The following is an 11,308-nucleotide window of genomic DNA, read 5'->3' as shown; positions in this document are numbered from 1 at the left end:
GCCATGACTAGTGCACGTACCAGCTTGATAATAGTCTTATGTTACAAGGAGATTTTTACAAACACTGACAACTATCATGGCAACATTAGGATGTGTGGAGCCTAGAGATTCTGGCACTATGTCTGCTAACTTCTCTGATGTCTATGATCAGTAAAGGCAGACTCGGGCATCAACCCACAGACTTGTAGTTCATTGACAGGCTAGACAGAGTAAATCTCTGCTGGGCTGCTTGTTAGGCCCCTTTCACACGTCAGTGATTCTGGTACGTTTGAGCTTTTTTTTATACGTACCAGAAACACTGACATACGCAGACCCATTCTAATCAATGGGTCTGCTCACACATCAGTGATTTTTCACTGAACTTGTGCAGCGTACACCCGTGGCCGTGATTCTGCATGGAGACATGGGCGGGGGCGCAGGCCACGGCCGGTGGGGAGCTACTCGAGACTCTCAGATCCGTGATCGTGGCTGTGGCTCGAGTGGCAGCCGGATCCGGGGCTTTTGCAGCAGCCTGTCGCCCACAACAATGTAAAGGGGGTTATTTACAGGGGAAGAGTTTGTCAGTGACGCCACCCAGGGGTGGCGGTGATAGTTTGGTGACACCGCCCATGCCTTTGTATGGGATGCCCAGGGCTGAAGGAGCAGGGCAGCAGGATAGTATCCCCTACACGGGTAGGGGAGGTGCTGTCCCGGGGCCCAGGTGTAGGTGGTGTACAGTGCTGGGGCGCCGTCTGCAGGCTGGACCGGATGACACCTGTGTACTCACTGTTGTTGAATAAACCACTCAAAGTCCAAGTAGTAAACCAAGTGCAGGATACCGGTAGGCTCTGGAGGGGTGTGCTCGGGTCCCGCACATCGGTTGACAGGACAGGGGCCCTTTTCCCTGCACTTCTGTGTTTTTGTCTTGTGTGTTGACTAGTCCACATGAAACGGGAAAAGTCCACTCCCGGTGTCTTTTCCGTGGGAGCAGTTGCCCACAAGATATGACCCTTGGGATTTTTGCAGGCACTTGCAGTCGCCCTATCCCCCGCGTTGGGCTTCCGTTTTGCTCTATCTGGGCTCACTGGTGGGACAAGACATGGAAATCTTGTCCCCTGCTGGCTAATTGACAAGGGGCTTGAAGATGTCCAGACACCCCGACCATGCACAGCCTCCAGGCCAGATTCACGCTTTCTGCACTGGCGGGCTACAATCCTGACCCGGTCCACTTAAGGACTCCCGCGACCGGATCTCCGTCGCCTGTGGCCCTGCTCCACCGTCTGCCACCTAGTCAGCTCAGGTAGTCCGGTAGTCCGGGAGCTACAACCCTCGACTACCACTTCACTCCTCTCACTTCCACTGTCTACTCAGTTCTGTGTCTCAGCTCTCACTGATGTGTTCCCTCCCCTGACACCTCAGGACCCCTAGGTGGGTGTCCCCATCTGCCTGGCCCCGCCCACTGGTGTGTCCCTATTGTCCTGGGGGGGTGACTAGGCTTTTGTGGCTGGTGTATGTACCTGTGTGTGGGGTTGTGTTGGTAGGCCAAGGAGGAGGAAATCCTGAATTTTGAAGGTGGATGCAGTCTCCTGTGACAACCTGGTTTTGCCAGGGCGTCACACTTATGGCATATCACCTGAGACTAAAGGGTACTTTACATGCTGCAACATCGCTAGCATAGGCTAGCGATGCCGAGCACGATAGTACCCACCCCCGTCGCACATGCGATATGTGGTGATTGCTGCCGTAGCAAACATTATCGCTTCACATGCACATACCTACTCGGTGACATCGCTGTGACTGCTGAACTATCCCTCCTTCAGGGGGGAGGTGCGTTCGGCGTCACAGCGACTTAAACACTAATCTGCAGGCCAATAGAAGCGGAGGGGCGGAGATGAGCGGGAGATAACATCCCGCCCACCTTCTCCCTTCCGTATTGCCGTCAGGACGCAGGTAAGGAGATGTTTGTCTCTCCTGCGGGTTTACACACAGCGATGTGTGGAGCTGCAGGAACGACAAACAACATCGTACCTGCGGTCGACTCGACATTATGGAAATGTACGATGTGACACAGATCACTGATTTTCGATGCTTTTGCAATCGTTTATCGTGGCACCTAGGATTTACACGTTGCGATGTCGCTACCGGCGCCGGATGTGCGTCACTAACGATGTGACCCCGACGATATTTCGGTAGCGATGTTGCAACGTGTAAAGCCCCCCTAAGACTAAGGAGAGGCCCCTCTAACTGCATGGGTTCAAGGAGTACCACTGGAGGTGCAGTCAACACAGGTCTATCCCTGAGGCATCTATCAGTAAAGGCTCAGGAGTATAATATATATATATGTTAAACTTTCTGACAGACCCTGGCAAAAATACCTTCTTAGAGCAGGGTCATTCCACCTGGTGTTAGAAGCCCAAATACAGAACTCTGAACAAAACTCCTATTTGAGCCAGTCCCCCTGCTAGAGCTGGAATAGTTTTCACTTGGCAAGAGAAAGATGGTCAGGATCATCACAGATCAGGTCCAGAGCCACAAAAACCCATCTACTGACTGAAGTGATTGTGAGTCGGTAGGAAGGGGAAAGGCCCAGGATTAAGGATTACTTTGTAGGACTGAGATAATAATCGATACCCATTGTTCCTCACTCATAGAAGAACGTGGCTAAAATGTGAAAAAAAAGTTTTCAAGCCTCATGGAACACTTTGAACTTATCACGTCCCCCAGAAAATCTATTTGGGAAAGCTACCTTAGGTTCCTTTTCAGCCTGGTTGGCTGCTGAGAACAACAAGGACTGCTGTTGCTTTTCCAAAAACTCAGACTGCAGATCTCTCAGATCTAGAGACAGACTTTGCAACTAATCATCAAGAGTTGCAACAGGATGCTTATAAACATCCTGAAAAAATGTGGGTCAGGTATATGTAATGTTATGCTGGAGTAAGGGAACGCTCCATGCGTGGCACAAGAGGTGGGGTAAACCAGGGAAGATGTAAAGGAAGGCCCTGATAATAGGGAAAGGAGCAAGGGGTCACCACCTAACTCACCTGTGGCTGAACCCTGGGCTCCCTAATGTCCCTAGACGGGTCCTTCCATCTGTGCGCGATCATGTGCTTAGGTCCTGGCTGACCCTTGACTATCCATGATTAGTGTGCAGGCCACAAGACATTAGTCTCACTAACACAAGAGAAGGGGGATAAACAAGGAGACATAATCATCAAAAACTATAGTTCTTCTCCAGAGAAGGACTCCATTGCATCCAGTGGAAAGATCACCATCGTTTTCTCCAGAGACAACTCCTTCACAGGTCAGCATAGCATGAACCATGGCTGGCATAGGAGGGAGTAGTTTATATAGTAGAAGGGAATGTGTGCCACCCCAGCAGCAGTCGAACTGCTGTGACTCGAAGTTCTCCGGACCCCGGGGGCTTGCAGCCACTTCAAATGTAAGGGGATATTTACAGGGAATGAATGTTCGTGACGCCACCTGCGGGTTGCGGAAAAGGGGAGTACCGCCGCTGCTGATGGGAGTACCGGGGCAGATGGTGTGGGGCAGCCAGGTGTCAGTCCCCCCGCAGGTAGGGAAGGCCCCGGATAGTGGGGATTTGGTGAACGGGTAGCTTGCTTGGCCTTGGGAAGTAGGGTGCAGGGGTCAGATTACTCACTGTGGTAGTCTTGGTGGTGGATCAGGTGGATTAAGCAGACACTCAGACAGATGGTAAACCAAAGTCTCTAGGCACCGCAGTTTCTACGGGGGGAGCCCGTCCAGGTCCTGCTCCCACCAGTGTCACTTGGTAAGTCCGGAGCCCTGCCTCCGTGCACAAATTGTTTTACTGTTGTGACCCCTTGGCTTGAAGCTTTGGGGGCCCCGCTACCTGTGTGTGTGGCAGCTATACTCTTGGTGGCTGGCACTTGGGATTTCAGTGGGTTGTGTATTTTGGAGAACCCTATCCCCCGAATTGTGCTGATGCCTCCAATCTTTGAGCTCTTGGGGAAAGTTCATAAAGAGACTATCCTCCACAGGTTAATTATCAGGTTGCTTGAAGCTACTCCCCAATCTAGGGTCCTGTACCCCACTGTGCTCGGTACCGGTAAGGTGGCTGGGCTTTCTGGTGCCAACAGTCCTCCTAGACTGTACCTGTTAGACTCCTGTCCAGTGTTCCTAATACCGGTCCCCGACTCCTGTGGTCCCGGACCACCGTTTGCGACCCAACCTGTCGGCTCCCTGGGAGCTCCAACTCCCCTGCTCTTCACTCTTTGAGGGCTATCTCTCTTACTCCTTGTCTCCCCTCCCACCAGTCTGCCTGACCCCTAGGTGGGCGGCCGTGCTCCAACTTGACCAACCCACTGGTGTGTCTGTCCAGCCCTGGTGTGAGGTGTGGTTGGGATTTGTAGTGCGGATGTCAGTGACACTGTTGATGGGAACCTGGAACCACAGGAGGTAGGCCCTGCACCCTGGGGTACAGGATGCAGTTCCCTGTAGCACCCTGCAGTCAGGGGCGCTACAAATGGATGCCACTGAGATTAACAACTACATGGCAATCACAGCAATTAAATTAGCAGTACTGTACACTATAGGATAGGAGTTGAAATTTTGTCTCTGTGGGGGAATTGTAAAAACAGGCTCTGTGGCGGCATTCTTACAAGTTTGAAACTGTGTGTGAACTCTGAAAACAGGATCTGTAGGGGCATTCTTAAAATTGAGACAAAAGTTGGGAGACTGGCGCTCAGAAGTGTACTAGATGATATGGGAAATAAGAAATTGATAATGGTGGACGGTGGAATCTGCAAGTAGAGATAGAAACCGCATATAGATCTGCCAGATAGTGGAAGGTAAACAATTGATAATGATCAGCTCTACTGCGCTACCTAACGTGGTGTGATAGTGATCACACAAATCCAAAATTAATTAATTGAGGGGCTACATAGACATAAAACATAAATCATAAAGTGAACTAGAAAAAGGACCATAAATCAATCCATAGGCTTAGCAGCCTCTGCTTCAGGCATCCCAGATCAAAACACTGAACTAGCAGTGAGATTACTACACTTGCTTGATAAAAGTCCTAGGTGGATAATACAATGCAAATTGTGGGTCAGATCCTAGCTATAGGGCAGGGACAGCAGAAACCTAACATTATTATACAGTGGTGGTCATGGGCGTACCCAGCGAGGGGCAGCTCCCCCCCCCCCTAGAAGCAGGGGCACGGTGTAGTGGGCCGCTGTATCTGCAGCCACCGGCGCGCACCAGCGCGCTGTGCTGTGCCGGCCCTGCTGTGTGCTGTGTGTCCGGCATGCACACAGTGCAGAGGAGCGCATCGGTGACTGCAGCTTCCTCCTTCTTCCTATTCAAATGTATTTGTGTCTTTCAGACATAAATACATTTGAACAGCGTGCCGGGACTGGGCCCCGCCCCTGACGTGCAGCAACGTGATGAGATCAGCACATTGCTGACGTCATCACAGTGCTGCGGGCGCCGGGACACAGGAGACATCAGGATCAGGAAGCGGTAAGCGCTCCATGGAGGAGCCGAAGAGACAGGTGTAATTAATGGAGATGTGTGGGGAAGGGCTGAGGACACATAACGGGGAACATTTGTGAAGGAGACACAGCTTTGTGACAGGCAGAGGAGGAGCACTGTATTCCGAGGGAGGGGGGGAGGCAGGAGTGTTTAGTGATGGGGTAGTGTAATTTGTGTCTGCAGGGGGTGATGGGGGGTGCAATGTATTATGTCTGGGGAGGGGGTAATGGAGGGTGCATTGTATTGTGTGTGGGGGGAGGGGAAATGGAGGGTGCACTGTATTGTGTGTGTGTGTGTGGGGAGGGGTAATGGGGGTACATTGTATTGTGTGTGTGTAGGGGGTGATGGGGGGTGCATTGTGTGTGTGTGTGTGTGTAGGGGGTGATGGGGGGTGCATTGTGTGTGTGTGTGTGTGTAGGGGGTGATGGGGGGTGCATTGTGTGTGTGTGTGTGTGTGTAGGATGTGTTGGGGGTGCATTGTGTGTGTAGGAGGTGATGGGGGGGATGTATTGCGTGTGTGGGGGGTAATGGAGCGTGCATTGTAGTGTGTGAGTGTGTGTGTGTGTGTGTGTAGGCGGTGATGGGGGGTGCATTGTATTGTGTGTGTAGGGGGTGATGGGGTGTGCATTGTGTGTGTGTGTGTGTGTAGGGGGTGATGGGGGGTGCATTGTTTTTTGTGTGTGTGTTTGGGGGGGTGATGGGGGTGCATTGTATTGTGTGCGTGGGGAGATGGTAATGGGGGGTGCATGGTATTTGTGTGCGTGCGTGTGTGTGTGTGTTTGTGTATGTAGTGGGTGATGGGGGGATGTATTGTGTTGTGTGTGTGGGGGGGAGGGGTAATGGAGCGTGCATTGTATTGTGTGTGTGAGCGTAATGAGGGTGCATTATAGTGTGTGTGTGTCTGTATCTGTGTGTGTGTCTGTCTGTATCTGTGTGTGTGTGTGTGTGTGTGTCTGTGTGTGTGTGTGTGGAGAGGGGCGCGGAGTCATTAATCGAGCTATAATTACATTTAATTCTCTTAAAATTTTCGTATCATTCACCTTTTCCGTTCTAATATTTTACAACCTGAACGACCATGGCTTGCCCCCCCCTAGTTTTGATCCTGGGTACGCTCATGGTGGTGGTAGTGTAAAAACTGTGTTACTTGCCTTTAGATAAATGCTGATCAATGCTAGTCCTGTATGGCTGTGCCTCTCCTGGGGCTGAAGAGAGTGAGCGATGATGATGAGCACTAGTGTAATACCCCAGAGTTGGGTACTATCAGAGTGATTCAGTCATTAACAGTAGTTTACATTGTTTATGTATATGTAGCACCCAGGGATTTGGGGTACTCTGTTTCGGGCAGTGTCTCTATTGGGAATGTCACAGTGGTGGCCGTTACCTTGGTGCCCTGGGCCCTTTTTGTAATGGAGATATTTACAGGGGATTGGTGAATAAAGTTATTTGTGATGCCACTTGCGGTATTGCAGCTAAGTATAGGGAGCAGCCGCTGCAGGTTTTGGTGGGGCTGATGGAATGTGCAGTTCTGATGACTTGGGCCCTCTGCAAGTAGGGTATTACCCCAGCAGGTGTATTGTGCGGAGGACGTCGGAAGAAGGAGTTCAGACAGGTATTCAGTGCAACTGGTATACTCACTTTAGTTGTTAACTGGTTGCCCGAGGCAGTGCCAGTCTGGTTCTCTGGTACCTTCTTCCCCTGCACCTGTTTCTGGTAAATGGGTCCCCGTGGTATGGAACATTGGGGGTCCCCGGTTTGTGGTTTGTCTACCTCTGTCCGCCTGACGGTAGCGTGAACCCTATGGGATTGGAATCTCTGGTCCTGTCCCTGACTCTCTTTTTGCTACTGAGTCTTCGGATTCTTTAGGGTCAGCAAGGTCATTGATGGTCCCCTTAGCTGTGCAGATGTTAACAGGTCGGCTTGAAGCTCTTTCCTGTCCTAGGGTCCTGTACCCAGTCGGTGCGTAGTTCCGGGAGTACTCCACCGTACTCCACCGGCAACCACCTCTCCTTGGTACCAGATCACCATCAACCCAAATCAGGGAGTCACTTCACCTCCACCTTCACACTTCCACAGTCACTACTCAACTGACTACTCTCCAGTCTGCCCCTCCCACCTGGTCAACTAGTGTACTGGAGTGGCTCCACCTCTAGGCGGCCATCCATGGTCCCACCCTAGCTAGGTACCATTGTATGGAGGATTGTTGGGGAAAACTGGGATTACCTGGGTTTTTATTGTTACCGGCACTGGGGTTCTGGGTCCCTAAGGGGGTAGGCCCTGCATCCTGGTGAGGATGCAGAACCTTGAGGCACCCTGATGGTCTCAGGGGCGCTAGATTTACATGAGGTATGTGTAGCGCCCCTGAAGCCATCAGGAGCTACAGGGAACTACATCCTGTCAAAGATGCAGGGCCTACCCACAGGGACCCAGAAGACCAGTGCTGGTAACACCAAAACACACATATAATCCCTGTTCCTCCCCCAGAAACTGGTGACGGGCTAAGGTTGGACCCAATGGATGGCCACTTAGGGGTGGAACCGATCTAGTCCACTAGACGACAACCAGGGGAGAAGGGGTCAGACAGTCAGTAAGTGGAAGTAGAAGGAGACGGACGTAACAGTACTGATGGGAGAGTGTAACAGTGACCATTCAGGCGCAGGCGTGTGGTTGCCGAAGGAGTACGGTGGAGTACTGTCGGAACCATAGCACCAACGCAGTACAGAGCCCTAGGTCAGGAAAACGATCCAGGCAGACCTGATAAAATCTGCACGGTGAGGGGACCATCCATGACCTCACCGACTCTAAAGTCCAGGGCACCAGCAGTGACGGGAGAACCAGGGACTGGAACAGAGCACCGACCCTACAGGGTTCAAACTGCCCGCCGTATGGACTAAGACTGAAAGACTATGAGGAGGGGACCCCCAGATGCTTCAAGCCACGGAGACCCACCAACCAGAGACAGGTTCAGGGGAAAGAAGCCACCATGTTACCACACTGGCACTGGGACTAAGGGAACCAGTATGAGAACGAGCCTTCTCTGGGTCGCAAGCCATAACAACGCTGTGAGTCAAGAAACCAGTTACACTGCAATCCCTTGTGTCTCCTACCTTCTTTCTGTGCCTAATACCATCATCTATCCCCTGGGAACTGACCCTACTTGCGGAGCGCCCAACATCCAAGCTGACATTAACATCAGCCCCAGCAGTGAGAAACTGCAGAGGCGGCCCCATCTAAATTGTCGCAACCCGCAAGTGGTGTTACAACAAAAACTTTATTATTATTCCCTTGTACATAACCCCTTTTAAGCGACCCCCAGGGTCACGGAACCAGGCAATGGCCACCCAGTGACATATCGCAGCAATACACCGCCCGGAACAGAGTACCCCGAAGCCCTGAGGTGTGTGATATGCGGCAAACACTTTTACATCAATAGTTAAGCTCCCACAGGGCTTGTTACTGGGCAGAATAGTCTTAGTGCACCTAACTGCTGTTACCTCAGGTTTTAAGCCTGCTTTACACGGTACGACCGATTGTGCGATTTCACAATCGATCGTACCCGCCCCCGTCCTTTTTGCGTCACGGGCAAATCGCTGCCCGTGTCGCACAAAGTTACTAAACCCCGTCACACATACTTACCTCTCGTGCGACCTCGCTGTGGGCGGCGAACGTCCACTTCCTGGAGTGGGAGGGACGTTCGGCGTCACAGCGACATCACACGGGCGCCGGCCAATAGAAGCGGAGGGGCGGAGATGAGTGGGAAGTAAACATCCCGCCCACCTCCTTCCTTCCACATAGAGACGGCGGCGGCCGCGGGAGGCAGGTGAGCTGCTCATCGTTCCCGTGGTGTCACACGGAGCGACGTGTGCTACCACGGAAACGATGGGCGACTAAAGTAACCGATATTATGGAACCTAACGAGCAGTACCCGACTCACGATTTGTGAGCGATACTGCGTCGCTAGGAGGTGTCACACAGGCCGGCATCGCCAGCGATGCCGGATGTGCGTCACAAAAACCGTGACCCCGACGATCTATCGCACGATAGATTGCCTGGTGTAAAGCAGGCTTTAGTCAGAGTACAGTTGGAGCTCAACGAGTGCACACACCAGAAACATGTAGGGGAACACTAATCCCCACTCCAGTGGGCTGTATGGGAACAAACTTACCCGAAACGACAAGTAGGAACTCTTATGACTTGCACTTCTTTAGGCAGATAAAATGTCTGCACAGCGCCTTAGCCTATCTGAAACTCAAAGCTGTGGACACAGGAGGAGTACAGGTCTGGAGGTAAGTCCCCAATAAAGAAGATGGCTACACAGGAGAGCCTACTATACATAAAGGTCAGAGGGAGCAGGAACTCGATGGTCTGCTGGGGAATAGTGATGAGCGAGTACTAAAAAGCTCGGGTGCTCGAGGCTCGGGCCGAGCATCCCAAGATACTCGTGTACTCGGCCCGAGCACCGAGCCCAATGTTATCCTATGGGAGACCCGAGTATTTTTGTGAAATGACCCCCGGCAGCATGTAGAAACCCTAAAAATGGCACAAAAGTCTCAGAAGAGTGCTCAAATGACATGGCAACAGCATGAGGAAGACCCCTTGAAGCATTTATCACTCAAAAGTCACAGCTGTGAACAATTTTGTCCGCGTTTTACGCCATTTTTACGGACTCACCAGAAAACCTTCAAAAATGACACCAAAATGAATTTTCATGGCGGAAATGTTAAGGGCACATACCCAATAGTGAGATAGAGCTAATGTATGTTACTTTTTGAGATTAATACAAGAAAGATTTTACGTAAAACATTGTGTGGCACTCCGATGTCCCTGAGAAGAGACGTACATAAAGGCCTCTGAGTCTAATGTGCCCATTTTGAGGAAGTGAGTCTTTGTAGTATTTTCCTTTGCCAGGGCAGTCCAAAATTGTGAGGTTCACCAATGCCCCTGCATACAGACGTGCATGAGGGCCTGTAAACCTGAAGTGCCCATTGTAAGGAAGTGGGTCTATTGTAGTATAGCCCTTTGGCAGGGCAGCCAAAAATTGGGAGGCTCCACGTTGTCCCTGGATAGAGACGTGCATGAGGGCCTGTAAACCTGAAGTGCCTATTGTAAGGAAGTGGGTCTATTGTAGTATAGCCCTTTGGCAGGGCAGCCAAAAATTGGGAGGCTCCACGTTGTCCCTGGATAGAGACCTGTTATGTTCTTAGTGCCTCCGTGCTTGCATTTAAAAACCGCACGTGTGTGCCTGTTGGTGGCAGCTTTCCGCTGCACTTGTGTGTGTTTTGCAAAAACTTGGATATAACGCACAAGTCTAGTGAATACACATCAGCACAGCATTGCAAAATGCGCAAGGGTGTTGTCAACGAACAAGGAAGTGGACGTGATGGTGGTGCAGGCAGAGACCGAGGTCGTGTGCAAGCTCTAATTTCGCCACAACAAAGGGCCACATCTACTCGCTCGCACATCCTGTCCCAAATTCTTGGGGACCGCAGCAGTACACCGCTCTTGAACCAAGACCAGTGTCAACAGGTTGTTAGTTGGATAGCGGATAATGCTTCCAGTCAGATTGGCACCACCACAAACACTCTGTCTTCCACACGGTCAAGTGTCAGTAGCCGTGATACTGCACCGCACATTTCAGAACCTGATCCTCCTTCCTACCACCAGGCCGAGTACACGTCCACGGACATTACTGATCCCACACTTGGACACTCGGAAGAGCTGTTCGTTCACGTTTCCATTCACACATTCTGGCCTCTCGCCAGCTCCTGTTGAAGTGGGCCATGACGAGATTGTATGTACAGATGCCCAAATATTTGAG

Source organism: Anomaloglossus baeobatrachus, chromosome 2, assembly GCF_048569485.1.
Source record: "Anomaloglossus baeobatrachus isolate aAnoBae1 chromosome 2, aAnoBae1.hap1, whole genome shotgun sequence".
Classification (NCBI taxonomy): domain Eukaryota; kingdom Metazoa; phylum Chordata; class Amphibia; order Anura; family Aromobatidae; genus Anomaloglossus; species Anomaloglossus baeobatrachus.
The sequence above is the reverse complement of the archived record's forward strand: the minus strand, read 5'-3'. Positions refer to the sequence as shown.